At 41.2% G+C, this 12,017-nt stretch overlaps 1 protein-coding gene across 26 annotated transcripts in view; it reads right to left on the bottom strand.

Moving 5' to 3' along the window:
• DLG2 (discs large MAGUK scaffold protein 2) overlaps nucleotides 1-12,017 on the bottom strand; it is a 1,555,116-nt gene that overhangs the window by 461,964 nt on the left and 1,081,135 nt on the right. The window contains exon 1 of one of the 26 annotated variants that reach the window (XM_014578106.3): nucleotides 544-602. The exons of the other annotated variants lie outside the window; for them this stretch is intronic. The gene's annotated coding sequence lies outside the window, so the exon portion shown is untranslated. Of the gene's footprint in view, nucleotides 1-543; nucleotides 603-12,017 lie in introns of those variants that run through there. 26 annotated transcript variants of the gene reach the window in all.

Genomic DNA, 12,017 nt, shown 5'->3' with positions numbered 1-12,017 from the left:
AAAATAAAATCCAGTTAAGTACACACTGAGTGAATATGGTGCTAGGACACTGTGGAACTTCTCCTAGCTTCTGCTGCTGGTAGAAAGTGGGGAAAGAGCTAAAGTGCTTTGAGTAAATCTCTTTGGGTGTGGTACAGGACAGAGAGCTGGAGAGCCCTGATTTACCCCTGTGCCCTCAGATGCATCTGCTGCTGGCTGCTCTGAGGAAGGACATTCAAGAATATCATGGTTTTCAAAGTCCACTCCCCCTAGTTCCTTGTGGCAGCTGCTGTTTCTCCCTGTGCAGAGGGAATGGCCCCAGGGTGCCTTGGCCTGGTACCTCTGCCTTTGCAAGCTGGTTTAGCTCAGGCAGCAGGGCAGTTTAACTGTAGTTTAAATGCTGCAGCTCAGGCTGCAGCCCAAACTCTGGGATCCTCCCAACGTGCAGGATCCTAGAGTCTGCGCTGTGGCACAAGCTATAAATCTATCATGCAATGAAAGAGCCCCACAGCCCAAGTCTGATGAGCCCAAATCAGCTGTCACAGACTAGCCATGGGTTTTTACCTGCAGTGTAGACATACTCTGTGCGTCTCTCTGAGGTCAGGACAGGAAATGTGTTCCTGGTTAAAGATGTGTTGCAGATATAACACGGGCTCCTTAGTTAAAATCCTTCCAATCAGCATATTTGAACATATACATGTTGGTGCAGGAAAACCAGTTACAACAGAAAACCCAGAAGGCTATTCTGCAGTTGGTATTTTTACAAGCATTTTTCATCTCGAGCGCTCTAAGCGCTTTGAAAGCATTAATGAAGCAAGCTGCACAACAGCCACACCAGGCACAGGAGATAATCATCATTATACCCATTTTATAATGGGGAAACTTAAGCACAGAGGAATGAAAGTCTTGCCAAAGAACATCTAGCAAACTGAGGACAGCTAAAGAATACTGCACTAATATAGAAAATACTCCCTTCGGTACTTGATTGAGTAAGCCAAGATATGCCAAACTGATAAATAAAACAAAAAAGGACAAAGAGTATGTACCTCCGTACTGAATTCTGTCACCATAAGTGCATCAACAATAGGTTATATATTTAAACTGAGGAGCATGACCTGCCACTTCTAGGACCCTGCAAATTAGTCAAATAACAGGTTTTGCTTTTTGGGTATGACAGGGGAAGACTAGCAAGCGGCATGCTACAGCAAAAGGAAACTGTGTGTGACATGATTTTTATAAATTCCAAAGCCCCTCTGCTAACATTGCTCTCTGGCGCAAAAGCCATCACTTTTTCGATGCGCTTTTGTAGTGTGGATGCTTTCTTGCGTAAGAAGTTTTTGCGGAAGATCTCTTCCACAAAAAGCTTCTTGTGCAAGAAGCCTGTAGTGTAGACATAGCCGAAGTGATTAAATAAAACTCTTTAAAAAACAGAACTTTGTCTGCCTCTCAAAAAGAGCTTTGTTTTAGTTTGAACTTTGAATGAGGACTCAAGTTAAGCCAAAATATCGTTCTCATACTTCGTAGAAAATGGAAAAAAAATGAAAGATGTTAAGAGTTCTGAAGACCCTCAGAGGGAATCAGTGCTAAAGCTGTTTTATATGGTACCAGATGTGTAATACTTTTCAGTAACAATAGTCTCTCTAAAGACCTGATGATTTCCCACTACATAATCACAGAAGCCTTTCTCCCCATCAAGTGATTATTGAGCTATTTAATACTTGTAATTGCAATAGCAGTGCACAGAGATGCTGATGAAACAACCACTTGGGTTTGGCCTTATAGCACCATTCTGCTGTTGCAGCATTCTCAGGCTATTAATGCAATTTACAGGGAGATGGTACTGAACACATGGTGCTCAGACAGATTTGTTAACTCCTTCAGTACTGTTAAATAGTTATGTGGGATATAACATACCTAAACTATGTCTGAATTTCAAATTATGCTGATGTGTTTAATTGTTGTTCATAAGCAGAGGTAGCGATTAGCAGAGAAAGGTTTTGAAAGTTGCGGAGAGCACAGAGATAGCGTTATATTGTTTGGAGTTACAGATTTTAGAAAGAAATTGCTTGAAACACAGAGAGCTTGAAGCAGTTGCAAAGCTTCCATTTATTTCATAACACAAAACCAACTAGAACCAGCCCAAACCAGCTGGGCTGAGCCCTAATGACCTAACTCAGTTATTATAAGATCTATATCTACAATCACCCAATACACAACATATTCCCTCCTCCTCCTCCCCCCAAGTAAGAATGCCCCTTAAATAAAACAAACACTCAACTAGTGAATGAGGGTAGTCTGCCTCAGTTCCCAGCTAACCCCAGGGATTGTTTTGTCCTGTAACCATATGCTAACCTTAACTAAAGGTCCAGCCATTGAGGAGGCCTTCTTTCTCTAGATGGATTATGGCCGATGTCTGGTGTTCTTGCACCCAAAGGTGTTATGGGTACGGACATGACAATGGACTTGGGATTTGAAGTGCAAACAAGTGAGGTTGTCGGATCAGCCTGCTCAGGGAAGAGATTTGTGTTTGCTGCAGGTGGTGATGGAGGAGGAGAGTCAGTAAGGGTAGGTCTACACTGCCACCCTAGTTCGAAGTAGGGTAGCTAATGTAGGCATTAGAAGTTGCACATGAAGCATGGGATTTAAATATCCCGGGCTTCATTTGCATCTTGCCGGGTGCCACCATTTTTAAATCCCCATTAGTGCGGACTCCGTGCCCGCGGCTACACGTGGCACGGAGTAGGTAGTTCAAATTAGGCTCTCTAATTCAAACTACCGTTACTCCTCGTGGAGTGTCCTGTGGGCAGGCATAACCTGGCAACAACTGATGGACATGACAACACCAGATGAAATGCTCTGCAGTCTGGATAGAATAGGACCCTGCAAATTAGTCATATAACAGGTTTTGCTTTTTGGGTATGACAGGGGAAGACTAGCAAGCGGCATGCTACAGCAAAAGGAAACTGTGTGTGACATGATTTTTATAAATTCCTCAGATCAAATAGTGGAAGAAAGTAGTCACAACCATATATACCAAAGGATACAATTAAAAAAAAGTGAACAAATATGAAAAGGACAAATCACATTGCAGAACAGGTGGGGGATTCAGGGGGGGGGGGGAGGAAGGAAGGTAAGTGTCTGTGAATTGATGATATTAGAGGTAGGGAGAGTGGGATGTTTGTGAGTTAATGGTATTAGAGGTGATAATTGGGGAAACTATCTTGGTAATGGGTGAGATAGTTCAAATGTTTGTTGAGTCCTTTTTGGAAAGTGTCGAATTTTAACATGAATGACAGTTCAGAGGATTCCCTTTCAAGTGCAGATGTAAAAGGTCTTTGTAGCAGAATGCAGGTGGTTAAGTCATTGAGAGAGTGTCCTTTCTGGTTAAAATGGCAAGAAACTGTTTTCTCTTTGTGATCTTGTCTGATATCTGTTTTGTGGGCATTAATCCTTTGGCGAAGTGTCTGAGATGTTTGTCCAATGTACATAGCAGACGGACACTTTCGGCACATGATAGCATAGTTTATATTTCTGGATGCGCAGGAATATGTGTTCTTGATCTTATAACTCACTTGGGCTGTGTCCAGACTCACGGGTTTTTTCGAAAAAAGTAGCCTTTTTTCGAAAAAACTTCACCTGCGTCTAGACTGCAGCCGCGTTCTTTCGAAATTAAATCGAAAGAAGGCGGCTTTTCTTTCGACGGTGGTAAACCTAATTCCACGAGGAAGAACACCTTCTTTCGAAAGTGCTCTTTCAAAAGAAGGCGTTTTTGAAAGCAAACAGGCTTTTTAGAAAGAAAGCATCCAGACTCACTGGGTGCTTTCTTTTGAAAAAGCGGCTTGCTTTTTCGAAATTCCGCGTGCAGTCTAGACGCTCTCTTTCGAAAGAGGCTCTTTCGAAAGTATCTTTCGAAAAAGGCTTGCAGTCTAGACATAGCCCCGGAAAGGTCCAATAATGGTATCAGCAGAATGAATATGTGGACAAAGCTGGCAACGGGGTTTGTTGCAAGGGAAGGTACCAGGGTTGGTATTAGTGTGGTATGTCCTGTGGTGGTTGGTAAGAATCATCTTGAGGTTAGGTGGTTGTCTATAGGAGACTATGGGTCTGTCTCCCAGAGCCTCTTTGAGTATGGTATCCTGTTCCAATATAGGCTGTAGTTTATTGATAATGTGTTGGACAGGTTTAAGTTGGGGGTTGTAGGTGATGACAAGTGGTGTTCTATTGTTGGTTTTCTTGGGTCTGTCTTGAAGTAGATGGTTTCTAGGTATTCGTCTGGCTCTTTCAATTTGCTTTTTTATTTCTCTGGGTGGGTAGTTGAGGTTTATAAATGCTTGGTAGAGATCCTGAAGCTTCTGGTCTCTGTCAGTGGGATTAGAGCAGATGCGGTTGTATCGAAGGGCTTGGCTATAGACGATGGATCGTGTGGTGTGTTCTGGATGGGAGCTGGAAGCATGTAGGTAACTGTATGAGTCGGTGGGTTTTCTGTAGAGAGTGGTGTCTAATTTTCCATTGTTGATTTGTACGGAGGTGTCCAGGAAGTGGATCTCTCGTGTAGACTCTTCCAGTCTTTGTAGGGTAGCTTCCAAGTTCTTAAGGTGATCCTCCTCATTCCTACCAGTGACCGGGACAGCATCATGATAGCACAGGACTCCTGGCAAGCCACACAAGATCTGGTCCATAGCCCTCTGGAACAAAGCTGGGGCAGATGTTATTCTAAAGGGTAAGCAACACTAATGATAAACCCCTTTATGAGTCACAATAGTCAACAGCTCTTAGGACTTCTCATCAACATGCATCTGTAAATACGCTTGACTCAGATCAATCTTGCTGAACTTTTGTTCCCGAGCTAGGCCCGCAAAGAGATCATTGATGTGGGGAAGAGGGTATTGCTCTGCACACAACACTGGGTTAATAGTGACCTTAAAATCTCCACAAATCTGAATGGAACCATCTTTCTTCAATATTGGAACAACTGCAGTGGCCCATGGGCAACTGGCATTAGGTATGGTAACTGGTATTAGGACTCCAGTTTGACTAGGTGTTCCAGGTCCACTTCAATTTTTGGCCTGATGGCATATGGAACAGTTCTGGCCTTCAGATATTTTGGCTGGCTGCCAGATTTAATGTTCAGTTTCACAGTGAATCCCCTCATACTTCCCAGATCCTCTCCAAAACCAGCAGCATGTACATGGGTCAGACGTATTCCTTCTTTAGTCATCTGGAGCACTTCTGCCCAGGTCAGCTGGATCTTCCTAAGCCATGATCTATCCATTAAGGCTGGGTAATGGCCTTTCACTACAAACAGGGGCAATTCTGCAGTCTGTCCATTGAGCTCCACCTTAACATCAATAGTGCCCAACAGAGGTACCACTTCTCCCATATATGTCTTCAGAATGATCTTTGTTGCCTTAAGCGGAAGATGCTTTAGCTTTTCCTTATGCATAGTTTCTGAGATCAATGAACCTGCTACACTGGTGTCCAGTTCCATGTGTACAGGTTTGCCATCCAACAATGGGATTACCCAGTATTCAAGGGAGTCTGCTGCCAAAGACAAAACGTAGCTTGGCACTTCTTCAGACGGGGTGTCACTTTGATCATCATGAGTCTGCTCGATGGTACTATATGCATTTTCCTTTTTGGTTCACTAGACCACAGACCTTTTTTTCTTTTGTTAGCAAGCACACTCAACATGTTTCTTTTTTTCCACATTGTCGACACACTAAGTCCTTACACCAGCATTCTGATGCACAGTGACCCAGATTACCACAGTGGTAACATTCCTGGCTCCCCACTGTTTTGTGGAAAAGTTCTTGGGGCACTTCATGCAGTCTAGCAGGTGCACAGAGGTATCAAGCCTCCCATGTGGCCAGTTCCATGGACACTGAAATATCAACAGCCTTCTGTAGGGTGAGCTGGGCCTCTGTTCATAGATGCATACATATAGCTTCACTATGCAGGTCACACATTAACCTGTCATGTCGGGCATCATTTAACATCTCCTTAAATTCACAGTGCACTGCCAGCTTTTTCAAATTTGCTACAAATTGTACAACTGTTTCACATTCTTTTTGGTCTCTGATGTGGAACTTATACCTTTCTGCAATTTCAAGTGGTTTTGGAGCATAATATGACCCCAGGATTTCCACAATGTCACTGTAAGACTTGGTTTCTGTCTTAACAGGGAGCAGCAAACTGCATAGCAGGGAGTAGGTCTTAGCCCTTACAACACTTAAGAATATTGGCACCTTCTTCTCTTCCTTAATGTCATTTGCAATACCAAAAAACTCGAAACTCTCAGTATATACGTGCCATTTCTTTATAGTCTCCTCAAAAGGTCCGAGCGACCCTGTAAGTGTAGCCATGCATCTTTCGTTCTTTCTTTCTTTCTTTCTTTCTTTCTTTCTTTCTTTCTTTCTTCACAGATTTTAGTTTCAGTTTTCACTGTCCTTGTAACCGTTCTTCCCTCAGCAAAAAGGGTTGTTTTCATACACTGACTTCTATTCTGTTTCTGGAGGCAGCACAAGGATCCCACCCTTGTCACCACTTTGTTATATTGTTTGGAGTTATGGAGTTTAGAAAGAAATTGCTCGAAACACAGAAAGCTTAAAGCAGTTGCCAAGCTTCCATTTATTCCATTACATAGAACTAACTATAACCAGCCCAAACCAGTTGGGCTGCCCCTGAGGGTATGACTACACAGCGGGGCTATTTGGGGGTACTGGAAGTATCCCAAAATAGCTACCCTATGTCTTTTGAATGCACCTGCTATTTCAAGATAGGTCTTAAAATAGCAGATGTGCTATTTCAGCATCCCTGTAATCCTCATTCCATGAGGGCTAATGGATGTCTCGAAATAGTGCATTATTTTGAAATTTGGCACTGTGTAGATCTGCCAAATTTTGAAATACGTTATCTAAATGAGATTATACAATTTGTGTACCGCAATTTGCGTATCTTATTTCAAGGTTAGGGTGCTGTGTAGACCCACTCCCAGTTACTATAACAACAACAAGATCTATATGTACAACAACCCAATACACAACAGATAGTGATCTTTCTATGTAGGGTGTTTACCATTACAACCAACTACCCCCTTTTTTTAAAACACTTCCACTATTTGTAGCAGGACTTTGGAATTCAGCTGCAAGAAAGCCCTCTGGCTAGATAAATGCTGTTTTTTGAGGGAGTGGGCAGAGTTTGGTCCCATGAAATTTGATTCTGTCTCATCTAGCATTAAACTAAAAATCACCTTTTCCCTTTTATCACTTACAACACTCAGTGAAATTTTTTCAGCCTGCCAAAATAAAAACTGAACACAAACATCTGGACTCATGTCACCATAAATTCACAGTGCACTTGGAGCAATATGTAGTCAGACCTTTTTTTTGACACTGAAGCAATAATGTTTCAGATTTAGATAAAATTTTTAGAGTGAAGGGTCTTCAGTCCCCGGGCATACTCCCTAGTGACTACTGACGACAAAGAGAGACCCAAATAAAATGCAATGTTTCTAATCTGAAAATGCATGTTTTAACACAATGCCATTTCATGAAAATGTTCTATAGATTTTCTGTGTTTTTGTTTCAATGCAGAACAAAAAATTGCAAAATCTCAAAAGCTGTTGTTAAAAAGATTTGTCTCCCTCTAACCAGCTCCTTTGGGAACATCAGGAAGCTAACGAAGCTGTAATGGGGTTGGATGATACGTGGAGACATCTAGGGCAGCCTTCCCCTTTGACAACAGCCTCTAAGTCTGACAGATTGCCTCTGCACTGCATCCTGTGCTCTGGTGGCAACACGTAGAGCAGGAGACCATGGGATATGTCAACTGACAAATGTAAAATAAAACTCTCAATGATAGTTCAGCTCAAATCCATGTCCACTGAGTTTCACTTTATTAACATACAGAAGATTTACAACAAAAGCAATGCAAATCAGAACACTTGGTAACAATCACTAGATGCTGTCACGGTCTCCAGCAACACACCCTTCCTTAAAACTGCTGCAGCTGCTTCCCTGTAATTTCACAGCCCCACCACAAATCAACCATCTGATAGGCAGGGAGCCAGAGTTCTTTTAGTAACTCCTTAAGCACTGGTGTTTAAGGAGCAGCTTTAAACCTCACCACATCATCTAGTTCCCAAGAAAAGGGGAAAGAGAAAGATTAGCCAAGCTCCTCTTGACACCTTTACATGGCCCACACTGCACCTGGGACCCATCCCACACTTGGAGGTAAAACACGGTTCATGAACCTTCACCTCCCAGGGAGCAGGGAGAAGCCAACCCAGGCTCCCTTTGACCACCCTCTGGTGCAAAGCTAGTTGAATTTGGAAAAAAAAAAGATTTTGCCAAAAAAATTCCTTTGTTTCTGTAGGTAAATTCTAAATGTAATGTTTCATTTGAGTTGACATTAATAAATTGGAATATTTATTTTTAATTGGCCCAGAATATTTTGTTTTTAATTCATTCAACACAACATTAACTATATTTCCTTATCAATATATTGGCCTGTAGGAGTTATAGTTTGTATCTCCATACTCTCCTATAGATTGGATTCCCTGGAGGACTACATCTCCCACAATGCAAGGAAGGTTTAAGCTGGAAGTCAGCAGGGTGTCAGGGTGGACTATACTGGAGGTATAGTTCAGCCAGGGAGCCTAATCCATAGGGGAAAAATAGGCAACCATATTCCCAGACTACAGTTGTCTTAAGGCAACGTATCACTATTGGAAAATCCAGTTTAATATTGAACTGATTCAGAATTAAACATTTTGGACAGTTCAGTAAACTGTAATGAAACACTGTATTTTGATTTTGGGGTGTCAAAATGTTTCTTTCAATCAAAAATGTGGATATTTAGACATTTCCAAATAAAAATGTACGGCATTTCAATTCCATAAAGAAAGTATGATATTTCAGTTTGGGGATGAAAATGAATGATGAAATGTCAGAATTTCTAAGAGCCTGGAAAATGAAATCAACACCTAGGAGTTTACACAGTAGATAGATAAAACACAAAGGATTAGGAAAAAGAATAGTAGCAGATATTAAACCTGATTAAGGTCCCATTTAAATCAAAGGAAAGCTTCCCATTGATATTAATAGGACCTGGATCAAATCCATATTGTGACAGACAGTTGGCACTGGAATGTTACACTAAAGAAGTGAGTTTTAAAGAAGGGAGAACATATATGCAGACAAGGCTTGAGATGTGCATAGCTCAGGATAAGAAGTTCTAACTATATATGGGAAGAGAGGAAGCCAGTAGGAATCCAGTGAGGGAAGCATGATTGCTAGAAGAGCGGAAACGAAAATGGTTTATTTCTAGTATTTCACATGGACCAGAGGGACAAAAAGGTGTTAATTCAGAATGTTTAAATCTTAGTGAGTGTGGTTATAGGTTCATATTAACTAAACAAGATTTAAAAAGATTTAAATTTAAATATATTATAGATCTTCCAGAGTATGGGGCCCCTTTGGTTTGTACTTATTATACACAACTAACTTAAGGTACACTCAATTTTCCCCAGGTATGTTCCTTCTTACGTTGAAAACTCTTTGTAAGCTGGATTAGTAGCAGATATATTTTCTTTAATGGAAGTATAAAAAAAATACAGATTGATATCCAAAATGATCAAAGTTAATGAGCTCATAAACTTCCTAACATAAACCAGGACAGAGCAGTCAATAATTCATGCTCTAATTTACAGCCATCTGCAGAACAAGCATGTTTTGTTAAATAAGGTGAATGTCTCCTGATTAACTTACTACTAAATTATGTACTGAACTAATGGCTTCATCAGCGGTCTGTAAATAGTACAGATATGAATCAATGTATTGCAGTAGTACTGTAATTATTAGTAATGCCTCGGGAAGGCTTTATGCTATAACATATTAAATACTGGTACTGATGTCCTAAATTTAAGACCAAAACTTACACAACCAACCAAGACTGAGGCTATGTCTAGACTGCAAGCTTCTTCCGGAAGAAGCTTCTCTGGAAGAGATCTTCTGGAAATAATTTTTTCAAAAGAAAGTGTCTACACAGCAAAACCACAACGAAAATCCAATCTGCTTTTTTGAAAGATAGCGTCCACATTAATTGGATGCTATCTTGCATTTTAGTTGTGATTACTGTGGATGGAGTGGCCACAAGGGCACCTGTTTTTTTTCCCCTGGAGGTCTCTTCTTTCGAAAAAACACTCTCTTCCACGTCCATACACACCTTTTTCTGAAAAAGGCTTCTTTCTTGTAGAAAGAGGTTTACCGCTGCTGGAAAAACCCCTCCGCTCTTTAGACTTTCTGTTGAAAGAACACAATAGTTGTGTGGACATAAGTGTAGTTTTTCCTGAAAAACAGTCGTTTTTCCAGAAAAACTCTGCAGTGTAGACATACCTCAAGAGAAATGCAACACGTGACATATATGTAAATATACTGCCTAACACTGTGCTGGAAGGTGCTCAGATGCTAAGGTGATAGGGATGTATAAAAACCTATAGGCTACGTCTACATTGGCCCCTTCTCCGGAAAAGGCATGTTAATTTCCAACTTCAGAATAGGGAAATCCGCGGGGGATTTAAATATCCCCCGCGGGATTTAAATAAACATGGCCGCCGCTTTTTTTCCGGTGTGGGGAAAAGCCGGAAAAAAGCGTCTAGACTGGCGTGATCCTCCAGAATAAAGCCCTTTTCCGGAGGATCTCTTATTCCTACTTTGAATTCCCAAGCCGTAAAAAAAGCGGCGGCCATGTTTATTTAAATCCCGCGGGGGATATTTAAATCCCCCGCGGATTTCCCTATTCTGAAGTTGGAAATTAACATGCCTCTTCCGGAGAATAGTGATAGAAATGTAGCCATGTTAGTCTGGGGTAGTTGAAGCAAAATGCAGGACAATGTAGCACTTTAAAGACTAACAAGATGGTTTATTAGATGAAGAGCTTTCGTGGGCCAGACCCACTTCCTCAGATCAAATAGTGGAAGAAAGTAGTCACAACCATATATACCAAAGGATACAATTAAAAAATTCCGGAGAAGGGGCCAATGTAGACGTAGCCATATAGAATAAAACAGAGCAGCGATTGAGGCACAAAGTGTGCTCTCCCTTTTCTTGTGCTTTAATCAGTGATACAGATGAAGAATGGCCACAAACACCAGTTTGTTTGAAGACTCTCTCAGCTCACTACTGAAAAACTTGTACATTACTTCTAATAACTCTCCATAGGGTTCTACATTGTCCTCAAATATTTGTTAGTTATTGAACAAGCTATTGCCCAGCACTGAATCCAATACTGAAAATGGACTTCAGTTTGAACCTTCCTAATCTGGCACTCTTTGGTCTGGCAACATCTGTGGTCTGGCATGATTTTAGTTAGCTGAATGTCGACATCATGAGCGTGGCCAAGTTTCCCGTGGTCCCATAAAGTTGTTTACAGACACCAGTCCTGGCTCTCAGTGTTCTGTGTTGTTATTTAGCTCTAATTTACCCCTAAATGTCTTCTAGGAGCCCAGTAAGCAGGGGAAGTGATGACAATGATGCTAGACAATATTGACCTCCTGTAGTTCTACAAATTCTCTGTTTTGGCACTGGTCAAGTCCAGAGAGTGCCAGACTAGAGAGGTTCAACCTGTAAAAAGCAACGGGTTAGTCTATGACCATGCTGCAGAAGGAGGCTGTTAAGTTTCATGCTTGTAATTTAATTTAAATCTTCAAGCTCTGATCATAATGGAATCAGCTGCAGGATTTCCATCACTCCAATTCAAGTGAGATACCAGAACATGTTAAAATAGCTTTCCAATTGGACATAATACTTTTCCTAAAATAGTCTGGTATACCTCTTTTTATTATTAAATATATTTGCATAAAATCAGGGTATTAATTTCTTCAGAGTTCCCTTTCTTCTACTGCATATCCATGGTAAAGTCCTCTGACACACATCAGTGGTGTGTCTAAGAAGTATACAGAGAACACAGACATTTTTTTCTTAAACCTTTTGCTATTTGACATACAGCTGAGCTCCAGGGGGAATCAGATGGAAGTCAGG

This window comes from Pelodiscus sinensis, chromosome 1 (assembly GCF_049634645.1).
Source record: "Pelodiscus sinensis isolate JC-2024 chromosome 1, ASM4963464v1, whole genome shotgun sequence".
NCBI classification, from domain to species: domain Eukaryota; kingdom Metazoa; phylum Chordata; order Testudines; family Trionychidae; genus Pelodiscus; species Pelodiscus sinensis.
This window is presented reverse-complemented; position numbering and strand designations above follow the sequence as displayed.